The 16,449-nt window shown below is 35.6% G+C and overlaps 1 pseudogene; it reads right to left on the reverse strand.

Moving 5' to 3' along the window:
- Nucleotides 1-12,223: 12,223 nt before the first annotated feature.
- LOC471340 (nucleolar protein 8-like) lies at nt 12,224-15,784 on the reverse strand (annotated as a pseudogene).
- Between the last annotated feature and the right edge of the window lie 665 nt (nt 15,785-16,449).

Genomic DNA, 16,449 nt, shown 5'->3' on the forward strand with positions numbered 1-16,449 from the left:
ACAAATGAAGTGTGATGAGAAATGAAGGCAAATAAGCTAGACGTTTGTCTAGCTTTGTTTGGCAGAAAGGGTATAGTTCATTTCAGATTTTACTGGCTTGTTGAGTGTGCTAGAGTATACTGTAATCCTGAAGACATTTTTTTTTCATTTTCCACAAAAGGTAAATAGCCTTTTCCAGGGACTTGAGGGTCAGTTGAGTGTAATCATATATATTTATTAGAACATAAATAATTTTATAAAATGCAGCCATTTTATGATTATAGTCAATGTCAGGAAATAAGCAGAAGTATTTTTGTTCACATACATCTAGATGGAAAGAAGTTGCTCTATGCCTCCTTTTTACTACAGTGTTCTCACAGCTCCCCTGGATTGAAGTAAATGGGAAAGTTTTTGAGGTCCATCTGACATGAGAAATCCCCTGATTACTATGAAGTCAGAAGTAATGGAGAGATTAACGGTTTATAACTCCCAATAAAGCATTTCCTTCATAAGTCTGATTAAAGTGATTTATCAACAAAAACTTGCTTATAAAAGTTGCGTGTTTGATAGACAAACATAAAAATTCAGTTTTTCATGCTGGGACATGTCAAGAACAAACATTCGTCTATTAGGGTGCCCCTCTCAACTGATGGAAAGGGACCTTGACAGGCTAGATCAGCTACTTGGGGATTTTGCCTTGGACAGCCTGTGTTTGTCTTTCAGCTGTGTAGGTAAGTCATACATTTTGTGGTCACTAGATGGCAGTATAACACCAATGAAAAATCTAGGAAAACCAATTTTTCCCAACTTCAAAGCAAGTTTAATGTATTTTTATGCTAAGGCAGTTTTAAAAAGACTCTCCAGAGTATGCTAGGAGTAAAAATATATAAACCTATTTTTTAAAAGTATCAAACCAAATTATTCTTAAGAGTGAAAAATTGTCTCACTTCCCTTTTAGCCTTCAGACAATTCAGATTTGTAACTTTGTTTATGTATTTGGAATATTCTGAAATAATCTTGTAACATTCTTTTTTCTTATTCCTTGAAGAATTTTTGATACCTCCCAGATGCAAACAAGTGAGTGAAGAAAGATGATACTATTGTAGTCACACGAAAGAAAAAAGATAAGAAAAAACACACCTCAAAACCCACACAAATCACGCCTACGCATAAACAATCCTTCTCAATTGTACTCAGGCATAACCATCTATATATTTGCTTTAAGTACTTTGTCACCTATGTGGTTCTTATTTAGGTTTTCTGTCTCTTTCTAATGTATCTAGCAACCCTTTATTGCTTCATCAGGGCACTTTTTCCAGAAGATGATCTCTTTGTAATGCTGTCACAAATATGGAGCCTGCACTAGAATCCAATGCTAACTGCTTCTTGGTGCAGTTTATTCATTCAACAAATATTGGTAAGCATCTTCTAAGTAATGGCACTGACATGGTTAGGCTTTGCGTCTCCACCCAAATCTCATCTTGAATTGTGATCCCCAGGTATTGTGGGAGAGATCTGGTGGGAGGTGATTGAATTATGGGGGCAGTTTCCCCCACGCTGTTCTTGTGAGAGTGAGTGAGTTCTCACAAGATCTGATGGTTTTATAAAGGGCTCTTCCCTCTTCTCTTGCTACGCACAGTCTTTCCAGCCTGCTGCCATGTAAGACGTACCTCTTCCCCTTCTGCCATGATTGTAAATTTCCTGAGGCCTCCCAAGCCATGTGGAACTTTAAGTCAATGAAACCTATTTTCTTTATAAATTACCCAGCTTTGGGTATGTCTTTATAGCGGTGTGAAAACAGACTAATACAGGCACTATGCAAGTTGCTAGGGGATTAGTGGTATGAAGACTCAGTCTCAGTTCTTTGTTACTTATAATCTAGCAGAAGAGAGACATTAAGTAATCTCATAATTAACAAAATTGACCAATTACAATGACGAGAAAGGCTACAAAGAGATATGTTAAGTGATTTTATAATGGGTGGTCTGATTTGATTCACTCAACAAATACTTATTAACTGTCTACTCTGTGCTTGGTACTATTCTAGGTGCTGCGGATTCATCAGTGAGCTAAACAGATAATGATCCCTGTCCGTGTGGAAATATATTTGAGCTGTGGGACACAGAAAACCCGCAAAATAAGTGCTATGGAAAAAATATGAAGACGGGATGTGAGAGAAGTGGCACTGAGGAGGAACCTGTGACTTCGACTAGTGTAGTCACAGAGGGTCTCACTGAGAGGATGTCATATGGCTTAAAGCTTTAAATAAATGAGGGAAAGAGCCGTGTGGACATTGGAGGAAGAGCTACTCTGGTTAGAGAATAGCAAATGCAAAGACCCTAGAGCAGGAACATATCTGGTGAGTTCAAGGAACCTCAAGGAGGTTAACATAACTGCAAGGGAATGAATACAGGTCTAGGGGACTTGGCCGAAGTCCCCTAGAGCCTAGAATTTCAGTCAAAGTCACAGGCTCCTCTCAATGCCACTTCTCTCATGTCCCTTCTTCATATTTTTCGGTAGCACTTATTTTGTGGGTTGTCTGTGTCCCCCAAGGTAATGGGAGGCAGATCATGTAGGACCTTATGGCCATTGAAACGTCTGCTTGGACTGAGCCAGAGTCATGGAAGGTTTAGAGCAGAGATGTGACACCGTTTTATTTATGGCAGAATCACTCTGACTCTTGTGATTTAAAAAAATATTTTAGGGGTCAAAGAGGGAAACCAGGAGACCAAGATTCCCGGAGAAAGAGATTAGTAGCTTGGACCTTGTGGCAGCTATCGAGTCATTGAGAAGTGGTAGAATTCAGGATGTCTTTTGAAGCCATCCTGAAGGATCTCCTGATGGGTTGGATGGGGCTTAGGAGACAGAGAGAGGAGGCAAAAGTGACTGCCAGACATTTGTCCTGACTAACGGAACGGTGAAACAACCATTAATTGAAATGGAGAAGACTGAGGGTAGAGCAGGTTTTTGGGACAAAAATCAGGAGTTCAGTGTTGGGCATGATAAGTTTAAATTATGTGTTATCAGGCCGGGCGCACTGGCTCATACCTGTAATCCCAGCACTTTGGGAGGCTGAGGCGGGTGGATCACAAGGTCAGGAGTTTGAGACCAAACTGACCAAGATGGTGAAACCCCGTCTCTACTGAAAAAAAAAAAAAAAAAAAAAAAAAAAAATTAGCCGAGTGCGGTGGCAGGCGCCTGTAATCCCAGCTACTAGGGAGGCTGAGGCAGGAGAATTGCTTGAACCCGGGCGGCAGAGGTTGCAGTGAGCCGAGATCGTGCCACTGCACTCCAGCCTGGGTGATAGAGTGAGACTCTGTCAAAAAAAAAAAAAAAAATTATGTGTTATCTGTTCAAACAGAACGATCTCATTTCAAGTGCAGGAGAGAGGTCTGGGTTGAAAGTATCTATCTGGGAATTGGCATCATTTAGATGGTATTGAAAACTACAAAGCTGGACAAGTGAGTGACTTTCGGGTATGTGAGGGGGAGCAGGAAGTCTTCTCAGAAGTGACCTCCCAGCAGGATCTGAAGGATGAGTAAGTTCACTGGGTGGAGAGTGAAAGAAGAACTCTCTCCTCTCAATGGCACCAGGAAGAGATGCTCCATTTTCCACTGACGCAGTGAAGCATGGAGGAGCAGTCTAACCACAGAGACTCTTTATTAGGCACTGGGAAAGTTTCCTGGAGTAACAAAGTAGCTTTCCTAGAATAAGAAAGTTTGAAAGTTCTACAAACTTTCAAATACAGTATCAATGTAGGTGGCAGCCTGCAGTATGTCCCGATAGTTCCTAAGGAATTTCATATACAAATGAGGTGTCATTTTTATCTTTGAAAATGACTTTGTGATACCTGTATGTTGAAGCAGTAGAGGCCTTAGGGCAGTTGTCACCAAGCGGTGACAGCATATACCTGTCTTGTGCCCCTCAGCAGAAGCAGAAGCATTTTGGGAACTTGGTGTGTGCTCCTCACGGTAGCTGACCAGGGACGCAATCGAGTCTGAGAGCTGTCAGGCAGGGCGTTGAGCCCCGTGGCTGCCACTTATCACCTATGTAACTTTGGGCAGGTTGTTTAAACTTTCTGTGTGTCCATTTCTTTCTTAGCAAAATAAGCATAAAACTAGTTTTGCCACGAGGAACAAACAAGGATATGATTGTACTAAAATTGCTTATAACATAGGAAGGCTTCAGTCAAGAGCAGGCATGACTCTTTTTATTGCTGTGAATCACCATGGACTTTGTTTTTAAGATTGAGAATACGAAAGAAGTCACATGTATTTCTGGTTGAGAAAAAAAGACCAGATTGGACAATAAAATACCGATTTTCCATTTATCATCATTTCATCTAGACTCTCAAACAGCAAAACTGAAAAATAATAACAGATATTTATGGACCTCTTAGTACTAGCAAAGCAGTGTACATGTATTCTCTTACTGTATCTTTACCACTCTGTATGGCCAGTAGAATTTCCCCTGTTTCACAGATCAGGAATCTGAGCCTTGGAGTCTTCACTGAGGGTACAAAGCTAGTCAGTGGCAGATCCAGGATTTGAAAGAAGTTGTCCTCTTTCAAGTTCTGCAAACCAATGTTCCAACTTTCTCCTAATACAGAACCTATTTATTTTAGCAGGTCACGTCTGAAATGTACTGCGTATAATGGAGGCCTTTAATATAGCCATGTACTTTTGAGGAGTATGGAGAAGAAAACCAGCAGAATATCCCTGCTATTTCAAATGCTAATATATATATTATATATTATAAATATATTAATATATTTTATTAATATATACTATATAATATATTATAAATATATTAATATATTTTATTAATATATACTATATAATATAATATATTATATATTATATTTTATATATTATATTATATATTATATATAATGTATATTTATATTATAAATATATTAATATATTTTATTAATATATTTATATATAATATAATATATTATATAATATATTATATATTATATAAAATATTATAATATAATATATTATATTATATAAATATATTATATTATAATATAATATATATTATAATATATTATATTATAAGGTAATTATATATTATATAAATATATTATATTATAATGTAATTATATATTATATAAATATATTATATTATAATATATTATAATATAATTTATATTATATATAAATTATATATAATATAAATTATATTATAATATATTATAATATAATATATAATATATATAATATATATAATATAATATTATATTATATATTATAATATATATTATATATTATATATTATAATATATAATATATATTATAATATATATTATATATTATAATATATAATATATATTATATATTATAATATATATTATATATTATAATATATAATATATAATATAATATATAATATATATTATATATTATTATATATTATATATTATAATATATATTATATATTATATATTATAATATATAATATATAATATATAATATATATTATAATATATATTTTAATATATAATATATAATTTATAATATATTATAATATAATTGTATATTATATTATAATATATAATATGTAATTATATTATAATACAATTATAATATATAATATATTGTATATAATTATAATTATATTATATATTAATATATAATATAATTATATATGTATTATATATTGATATATAATTATATTATATATTATATATAATTATATTATATATTATATATAATTATATTATATTTTATATATAATTATAATATATTTTATATATAATTATAATATATTATATTTTATACATAATTATATATTTAATTATTTAAATTATTAATTTATATATAATATATAATATATTATATTATATTATATTATAATATAATATAATATATTATATTATAATATAATATAATATAACATAATATATTATATTATAATATAATATAATATAATATAATATATTATAATAAAAGATATGATATATAATATAATATATTATAATAAAATATATTATAATATAATGTAATATATTATATTATAATATATTATTATATTATAATATATTATATTATAAGATAATATATTATTATATTATAAGATATATATATAATATATATAATATAATATATTATTATATTATAATATATTATATTATAAGATAATATATTATATATTATCAGATAATATATAATATAATATATTATATATAATATATAATATATTATATATATAATATATAATATATTATATATATAATATATAATAATAAATTATATATTATAATAATATATTATAATATATAATATATTACAATAATATATTGTAATATATTATATATTATAATATATTGTAATATATTATATATTACAATAATATATTATAATATATAATATATTATAATATATAATATATTATAATATATTATATATTATAATATATTATATATTATAATATATTATATATTATAATAATATATTATATATTATAATATATTATATATTATAATATATTATATATTATAATAATATATTATAATATATAATATATTATAATATATAATATATTATTATATATAATATATTATAATATATTATTATATATAATATATTATAATATATTATTATAATATATAATATATTATAATATATTATTATAATATATAATATTATAATTTATTATAATATATTATATATTATAATATATTATAATAATATATTATAATATATAATATATTATAATATATTATAATAATATATTATAATATATTATATATTATAATATATTATAATATATTATATATTATAATATATTATATATTATATATTATAATAATATTTTACATATATATATATGGCAGAAAACAAGGTAATTGTGTTTTCATACAGGTATTGGATCCCATAAAAATTTTGAAGCTTGGGCAATATCCACCTGGACTTCTCAACATGGCCAAACCTCTAAGACACGTGAGCTTACCTGACAACGCACAACTTGGCTGTGGCCATTGATTATCCCACTGATTGCTGGAGAAGCTAAGCCAAGTTGTTGCTACTCTGCTTCACGTATCCAATCAGTTCAGTCATCCTTAGGCTACAAGGCACTGCATAACGGCAATAAGACCACTTTAATGCCCTTATCTTCCAGAAAAATCGGCTTAGGATCCAATCTATAGAGCTCCATTGGACTTTTATGTTATCATTTTCCACAAATGCCATTAACTCCCATCTGAAAGTCACCTAAAGCCACATCTTCCAGGCATTGCTGGAAACTGCCCTAAGCTAGGCTCTGCTGATGTCACCACCACGTGGAAGCGAAGTGTGGTCTGTATACTATTTAGCTGTTTCTCTTTGCTTTAGATGTGCACCCAATGCTTAAAGCTTACAAAGCCTAGAGAGGCCTGAGTTTTTGGTAGAATATGTTGGTGTTCTACTGTAAAGGCAAAGTATCAAACTGTTTGTTGACTGTGAGATTAGAAATTCTCGGTGGATATTTAGTTAGCTTTGTGTGTTCTCTAGACAGGTTTCCAAGAAACAGCTCTAGGCAAAGGAGGGCATTATTCTGTTCACATTTTTCATGTAGAATTACATGTTTTGGGGGTCCCAAAAGGCCATATTTTGGAATATATCCAAATCACCATGTGCATGTTCCTTTCTTGACCACAATTCCTCCAACACAAATCTAATTTAGAAGCTTCCTATAGTTCCAGATGGTCAGAATCTGAACATATCTAATTACCATTTCCCATTGGGATTATTGCCAACTAGGGGCTGAGCTTCTGTCCAAATGACATCTACTTTCTCCTTAGTTACTTCTGATTCTTGCGTCTTGCCTATTGCCAATTATGAAAATGAAATCAAAATGTTCAGTTTGTTTACTGAATTCCTGTCTTCCTTTAGTTTATGTAATTCAAAATGAGAAGCAGCAAAGGTTCTTTTAATGTAAACCATTCAAAATGGAGGAATCTTTAAATAAAGAGAAACCAGCAGGAGCTTTAAAAAATCTATTATTTTTAAATTTCTCCTTCTTCTTTTTTTCTTCTATTTTGAATCAAAGTTACTGTGGGCACAGATCTTGTATAGTTAATTACTTCCCCCACATTTATTTAGCATGTACTATGTTTATCGAACTTTGTTAGCTATGATGAGAGATGTAAAAATGGACAAGATTTCATTCTGCCTTCTAGGAATTTAGGGTCTTGTAGAAAAACAGATATGTTAAAAATGTTCTGTGTCACAAGGAATTAAACAGTGCTTTTAGGGAAGAGACGAAGATCAGTGGTGGACAAGAGACTCTCTGTAACTTGAATGTGCTTTTCATCTTAGGTAGTTACAAATAATCCAAGCAAGTTATTTTTGAAACCTGGAAATAAAAGCTCATAACACAAGACAGAATGTCATGTGTTTTCATAGAATTTTAAACAAAACACTCAGGGGAGCAGGGATGGGAAAATTAATTCTACCTGGGTGGCCTTTGTAGAGGCAGTGCCATGTGAGCTGGTTTTGATGGGTGGGGAGGGGAGGAAAATCCCTGCAGGGGTATCGCACAAAGCTCATGGAAATATTAGGGTTAAACTGGGAGGTAGCGGAGTTTGAAGTTTGCCTGAAGAAATTTCGGTGAATGAAAGCAGGAGACTGTGAGACCGATGGGTGGGCAGTAGAAGCCCTTCAAGACCAAGTGAAGGAGTCTAGATTTAGATTTTTCATTCCCTAGCTCAGCATTTCCCTAAGACTGATCTTCAAAGTACTGGCCCCATGAGAGGCACTGAATGTGAGATCTACATACTTGAAGATTCATCATAGACATTAGAATATTAAAAGCTCTGATCAGTCCTGCAGTAGAGATTTTTGCTGGCCAGGAGCGCTGGCTCACGCCTGTAATCCCAGCACTTTGGGAGGCCGAGGAGGGGAGATCACGAGGTCAAGAGATCCAGACCATCCTGGCCAACATGGTGAAACCCTGTCTACTAAAAATACAAAAATTAGCTGGGTGTGGTGGCACGCGCCTGGAGTCCCAGCTACTTGGGAGGCTGAGGAAAGAGTGGAATCATTTGAACCCAGGAAGGAGGGGTTGCAGTGAGCTGAGATGGCACCACCGTACTCCAGCCTGGCGAAAGAGCAAGACTCCATCTCAAAAACAAACAAACAAACAAACAAACAAAACGGTTCTTGCCTTTCTTTATTTAACCCAACATTTCCTAAAGGCTTCTGACTACAGAATTCTTTAAAATATAATACTATGGAAGGAAGTACTTTGAGTCTACACAGAGCTAACCCTTACGTAGCGTAACTATGTGTTAGACACTGTTTTATGTGTGTTACGTGTATTTGCTTATTTATTTATTTATTTATTTATTTATTTATTTATTTATTTATTTTTTGAGAAGGAGTCTTGCTCTGTCGCCCAGGATGGAGTGCAGTGTCATGATCTCAGCTCACTGCAACCTCCACCTCCTGTGTTCAAGGGATTCTCCTGCCTCAGCCTCCTGAGTAGCTGGGACTACAGGCACATGCCACCACGCCCGGCTAATTTTTTGTATTTTTAGAAGAGACAGGGTTTCACCACGTTAGCCAGGATGGTCTCGATCTCCTGACTTCGTGATCTGCCGGCATCAGCCTCCCAAAGTGCTGGGATTATAGGCGTGAGCCACAGCGCCCAGCCTATTTGCTCATTTAATCCTTACCACACTTTGTGAAGTAGGTACCATTATTATCCTCATTCACATACGTGGAAGCTGAGGTGCAGGGGGACTAAGAAACCTCCCTGAGTCCAGGGTCATAAGCTAATAAGTGAGAACTCTGGGGTTTGAACCCAAGTCATCTGACTGCAAGGTCTGTTTTTTAATCCATGTAACACACAGCTCCCTAAATGCTGTTTCTGAACAGAAGAGTAACGTGATCATCATTAGGCTTGAGAAAGACAATGTTGATGGCTTTGCAAAAACTTAGAGGATGAATCGGTTGACTCCATTAGGCAATTCTTTTTCCTTGTTTTATTGTGAAAAATTTCAAACACCCAGAAGAGCTGAAAGAACAATACAATGAATACCTGTATACTCAGTACCTAGATTCAATTGTTAACATTTTGCCATATTTGTTTTATATACTTTTTTACCTCCTGAGCCAGTTGAGAGTAAATTTCGGGCTTCATGACTTGTCACTGCCAAATACTTCAGTATGTGTATCTTAAACATAAGAACAGTTTAGAACGTTATGCTAACATCAAATGAGAGGTAATGAGTGCCTCAGCTAGGGCTGCAGCAATTCAAAGAAGGGGGTGAAGCAAGAGAAGTGTGGATTACTCGTTTGTCAGCTACTTTCAGAAGATATTCTCTTAAGGTGGTTTTTCTTACATCGTGATAAGGGCCTGGCACACTTTGCCACTTGTGAACCCCAAGAAGGAGCCTAATTTATAATGGGCTTAAGCAAAATATAACCTGGGTGTAAAGTTAGTGTCAAAATATAAGCACATACTCTATGTCCTTGTCTGATAAAACTTACACTGATATTGATGCTTCTTTTTATTAACAAGAATAATGTACAGTTTTCAGTTATTGGACACATATAATGTCTTGAGTATTGTTGTAGACACATTATACACATCAGTAGTGGAAATAAAGGGAGAATTCATTTTAATTTTATTGCTTCAGAAATCTGGATCACTCATCACCTTTTAAATGAATCAGAAAAAATCAGAAAAAATCAGAACCTACTTGAATTTCGACATTTTTTGATCTGCTGGTGGAGAGAATTATCTTTTGTGTTTTAAGTTCAAATAAGACACCTCCTAAGTGTGAGCATATCAAGTGCCCATTACCACCCAGATGAATTAGTCTTGTTTGGAGAAATGGCTGATTCCAGGTGTTGAGGAAGAAAAGTCTCGGTTTAACCTGAAATATTTTATTGACTAGGAAACTATGAAAATGCTCAAATAATGATAGAGTTATCAAAAAGCCAAAGAGCTGACTGAAAAAGACTCCTATTAACCTAATTAGGGATAATTTGAACTTCAAAAACAATAGTAATTATACTGAAATGTAACAAATATAAACATTTCTTTTTTTCTTTTTTCTTTTTTTTTTTTGAGACGGAGTCTCGCTCTGTTGCCCAGGCTGGAGTGCAGTGGCACGATCCGGGCTCACTGCAAGCTCCGCCTCCTGGGTTCAGGCCGTTCTCCTACCTCAGCCTCCAGAGTAGCTGGGACTACAGGCGCCCGCCACCACGCCCAGCTAATTTTTTTGTATTTTTTTTAGTAGAGACGGGGTTTCACCGTGTTAGCCAGGATGGTCTTGATCTCCTGACCTCGTGATCTGCCCATCTCGGCCTCCCAAAGTGCTGGGATTACAGGCGTGAGCCACCACACCCGGCCAAATATAAACATTTCTTGATTCCAAAGTGATATTAGGAATAAAGAAAGAGAGGTAGGAAGATGGAGAAAAGGAGAAAAGAAAATCTTTTCTTTAAAGCAGAATGCCAGCTAATAAGTACAGAAAGAATTATAGAATTAGAAAATCTCTGTTTTGCAAACTTCCCGGTATAATAATTGATTTAGGTGAGAAACATCTCTGAATGCTAAAAACCATTGGGTGCAAGGTTGTTGAGGGATCGGGTATTCACACAGTTTTGAAAAATCACACTATGTATTATTTATTAATTACGATGTGATAAAGTATGCCTTTGCAATGGAGAGACCTGGCAGTTACCATTGTCCCAAATCGTCAAACTCTCCATTGCAACAATGGGTTAGGCTATTAGGTGCCTCCGGATGTTATGGAGTGGGAGGTACACAGCATAACCTAAGTGGAGTTCTTGCCAGAAATGTCTTGTCTAAATCCAATCATGAGGAAACTGTCAAACAAATTCAGGAGATGGAACATTCTGTAGAACAATTGGCTTGGACTTGTCAAAGGATTCGGTGTCAGGAAGAGCAGAGGGTCACAATGGAAGACTAAAGAAATACAGCATCCAAATGAAATGTGTGAGCTTGGCTGGATGCTGAATTTTAAACAGCTATAAAAGACATTTTGAGGACAAGTGGGGCAATTTCAGTATGGCTAAGATGTTTAATGATGTTATTGAATTCACTTTTTTTTCCTTTTTAAGAAGTTGAATTTAATTTTTTGAAGTAATTACTTAGGAAGAAATGCAGAGGAGTTCCATAGAAAAAGATGACAACCAGAACGATATTCCACCAGCCAGATTTTTAAAATTCCTCCACTCTGAAATTTCTTTTTTGTCAGCTAAAACTATTTTCTGGGTCAGTTTCCTTAAGGTGAGCCTTGTTCACATTCAGTATCAAACCCAATGCTGATATTTGTTATTTTGGTTTCATTTTCCTTTTTGCATCTTTATGTTTCTTCTGACAATCCACACGCAGGTTGTTTGTTCTGGCATCCCAAGAGTTCCTGCTAATATTACTCCCCACTCCTCTCCAGAATAAATCAGAACCTACTTCTACTTGAAGTCTTTCATCATTCTTAGAGAAAAAGAAAAATCTAGTGGTCTCTTTCTCAGGTAATGGTGCTTCTCCAGGACTGGACTTTCTGTGATCTGTTCCTTCAGTAACATCTTCCTCTTCTGAACTGCTGTCTTGGAAACGAGGGTCTTCCTCGTCTCCAGAAACCTGGAAAGACAATCTTTCCAGGTTTCACTGTTTCAATTCTGTGGGTCTCTTCCTTTATGTCTTTAGTGTCTGAATCAAAAAAGGAGAATGTGAACCTGCTGGGCTGCTCAGCCCCACTGGTCAGCTGCAGGGTCCTGGATTTCCTCAGGTTTATCTTTACCACACTCCTCATTCCAGGGTGTGTCCTCTTCCTTTTCACTGGCATATTTTGAAGTTTGAAATATTTCTTTCAGATCCATAGCAATGTTATAATACGTTTCTTTGGACACCTCACGTAGCTTTTCAGCTTCCTCCCTTTTCTTTTTTCGTTTTTCTTTACTTTCTTTTGGTTTATCTTCTATTTTTCTTTCGTAAGTGGCATGGTCTTGCTTTGTTGGATCATAATGTACGATGCCCTTAAATTTCTTAGCAGCTACTGATCCTTTGTAGAATTGCTTAAGTTGATTTTCAAAACACTTTGTACAACATCCAGGCTTTCTTTTTTCTTCAGCAAGCTCTTCTTCCTAGCGGGTTTCTTTTCATTTACCTCTTCCTGTTCGTCTTCACTGTCACTTTCTAGAAATCGAGAATTCATGCAGAATCTGTCATCAGTGCCAAAGTGCGACTGTAAATCCATGAGCTTCTGTCCAGCTCTGCCCTCAAACTGAGGTTTAATTTTGAACCTGTTACTGTCATCTTCAGAATCAGATTCCTCATCATCACTGCTATCAGGCAGCTTCCCCAATGTTTTACCCATAGACTCTTTCACCCATTCCTCTCCTGGATGTCTCTGCTCCTGAGTCGATATCTCCTCTGTTTCACATTCACTGTCAGAACCGAAGATGATGTGCGTTAGTTTATCCTCTGGATGACCATCCAAATTTGCCAGAGCATTATCCACCAGCTTCTTCTGCATTCTTTTGCTTTTTGCCTGACTTCCAAGGCTGCCAAATGCTTCTCATCGTCTTCAGCATGCTTATCCTTAGCACTCAGATCTGACGAATTACTAATAGAAAGTGAGAAATCAGTTTTGATTTCCTGAGTGTCCTTGGATGAGACCTTTGGTGATTTCTCAAGAGATGTGAGGCTGCTTGAGTCAGACCTCTCTTCCTCTGAAGCTTCTGTCTTGTGGTACTATGGCAGCTGTCTTTGTCAAAGCCTATGTTGTGAGTCTTTGCACTAAGACTTAAGGACTTCTTACCTTTTAATGGCAATAAACTAGAAATAGAATTCTTACTTCTCTTTTCAGAACTGCTAGTGGACACTGCCTTGCAATCCTGGCTCTCAGAAGTGTTCTATCTTTTTTGAGGCTGAATATAGTTGGGCCATTCACCTTCTTTGCATGTTGGCACAGAGTCAGTTCACCCGATGAGCCATTAACATATGGGGACCCATCTTCCATGGATGTGATCCTGGGATCCACATGTTTCATGGAATTCTGATCTTTATTAATATTGTTAGAGGCAACATTGTCTTTCAAGGATTTTTTTATTGACTCCTTTTTCATATAAACAGCCTACTCCCTTGAAAACCTGGAATTCTGGCTTTCAGTTGTTTTCCTTTGGTTTCTGTTTGCCACAGGTGCTCTCCTCTCCTTCTAACAGGGAAGCCACAGTGTCCTCAGGACAAATACAGTGTCTGCATCCGTGGAGGCCAGTGGGAGTCTTGGGGCTGTTGGAGCCTCTGTCAAACTTGCATTGTGTGGTGGTTTCTGGTCCGTCACTCTCAGTATCTTCATCGGAAACCTTCTGTTCACGCCAGCCAATTGTTCCAAATCAGCTAAAGTGAGATTCACACGAAGGCGGTTTTTCATCATGGCATTATACTCCTTGTCTCCTTCAGAGTCAGCTAATTCTGATGCAGAATCAGCATCTTCATTGCTATTGGAGCGAGAGGGAGATTTGCGATTAAGAGCCTTTAATCCATGACCGAGGGCTGACTCTACATTGCCTTTTCTTTCTTGTACTTTAATACAGTGATCAGAAGCTCACAGTTTTCTCTATTTTTGAAGGAAGTTTTCTTGTCTGTAGATTTTTCCATTTGTGAAAATTCTGTACTGTTTTTGACCTTAGCAACATTTTTTTTCATCACAATGATTTCATCTGTATCTCCTGAGTCATACTCACAATCATTTCTCGTAATATCATCATCACTGTCATGGCAAGAGGCATTATTTTTGATACCTAAACCTGTTGAAGAATGCAATTTGTGAACTCCTGATTTGAAGTTATCTCTTACAACTTCAAAGGGATCAGTTTCAGATTCATTTATTGAGGATTGTGTAGTTCTCTGTAAGTTTTCCTCTTTTGCAACCATCATTCTTAATTCATCTTTAGAATCAATATAATCATCAGAAATGCCACTTCTCTTCTTGGCAGTTTCCAATCCAGAAGTCCTAAAAGGTAGATTTTAAAGTTTCTGAGTATCAGAAACAGGTACAGGAGATGATTTAGGAGTAGTGGAATTAGAAGTTCTTTTTTTGTGCAGCTTGTTGCTGTGTTAAGGGTGGTCTCTCTATTACCCACCTGGGCCTTGGACTCATGGCCAGAGACCCAGTGGAACTCTCATCCCTCTGCACTTTTATCATCTTCTTGGGAGGGCCATGAAAGTCAGAGAAGTCTCCTCACCATTTCTTACTCATAGGGTCATTCCCTCCTTCCAGTTCCCAAGTCAGGCTGGATATAGGAATGGTGTTTGTGAAATCCTCCCCTATCTTCTTTAGGTTGTGGCAGTATTTTGAGGGATCATATTTTATAATTTTACATTTATGATAAATTTTAAGGTGAAGAACAAGTAACACTTTTCCAAATTTGCTCACAACCCAATTCTTATACCCTGGCACTTCTGTCCCTGGCGCAGCTTTCATATGGAATTCCACTCCTCCTATCTTTTCTAACAAGTTGATGTTACCTGTTGTTGATTTTCCTTTCTTAGCTTTTGCTTCTTCTTTCTCTTGGGCCAATCTGTGCAAAAAGCTTTCTTTTGCTAGTTGAATTTGTAATGTTCTACCTTTCCATTTTGTTTTATTTAAAATGGATATGCATTTTTTCAGGTCTGCTTCTGCTACACTGATGCTGATATATGCAAAGACTTTCTGTGGGTTTCCATGGTCATCTTTCCGTGTGATGATCTCCACATCTGAAACTTCTGCAAATCTGCTGAACTGATTTTGGAGGACTGTTTCAGAAATTTCCTGGCTAAGACCATCCACATAAAGGGGCTTCATTTCTCTTTCACTTTCATGAAAGCTGGTGGTGTGTTTTAGTGGGAAAAGTAATTTTCTCAGCCTTCTTTCTCTGAGAAGAAACAGAGAAGTAAAGAGAGAGGCTTGGAAATGGCCTTGTGATTCTCATGCCCCAAACCCACTCCTCACCATGTCATCACCTAAAGCCAGCACTGCTGCAGCCCCTGAATTCACTTTTTAAAAGGCCTGGTAGGCCGGGCGTGGTGGCTCACGCCTGTAATCCCAGCACTTTTGGAGGCTGAGGAGGGTGGATCACCTGAGGTCAGGAGCTCGAGAGCAGCCTGGCCAACATGGCGAAGCCCCGTTTCTACTAAAAGTACAAAAATTAGCCAGGCGTGGTGGTGGGCACCTGTAATCCCAGCTACTCAGGAGGCAGAGGCAGGAGAATTGCTTGAACCTAGGAGGCGGAGGTTGCAGTGAGCCAATATCATGCCACTGCACTCCAGCATGAGCAATAAGAGTGAAACTCCGTCTCAAAACAACAACAACAACAACAACAACAACAACAACAACAAAAAACAAAAGGCCTGGTAATGGTGTTAGGTTGTGTGAGAGAATGTCCTTGTTTGTGAGAGCTATATGCTAAAATATTTAGGGATAAACTGTCATGTTGTTGCCAACGTACTTTAGGATGGCTTGACAGAAAG

This window comes from Pan troglodytes, chromosome 3 (genome assembly GCF_028858775.2).
Source record: "Pan troglodytes isolate AG18354 chromosome 3, NHGRI_mPanTro3-v2.0_pri, whole genome shotgun sequence".
Classification (NCBI taxonomy): Eukaryota; Metazoa; Chordata; class Mammalia; order Primates; family Hominidae; genus Pan; species Pan troglodytes.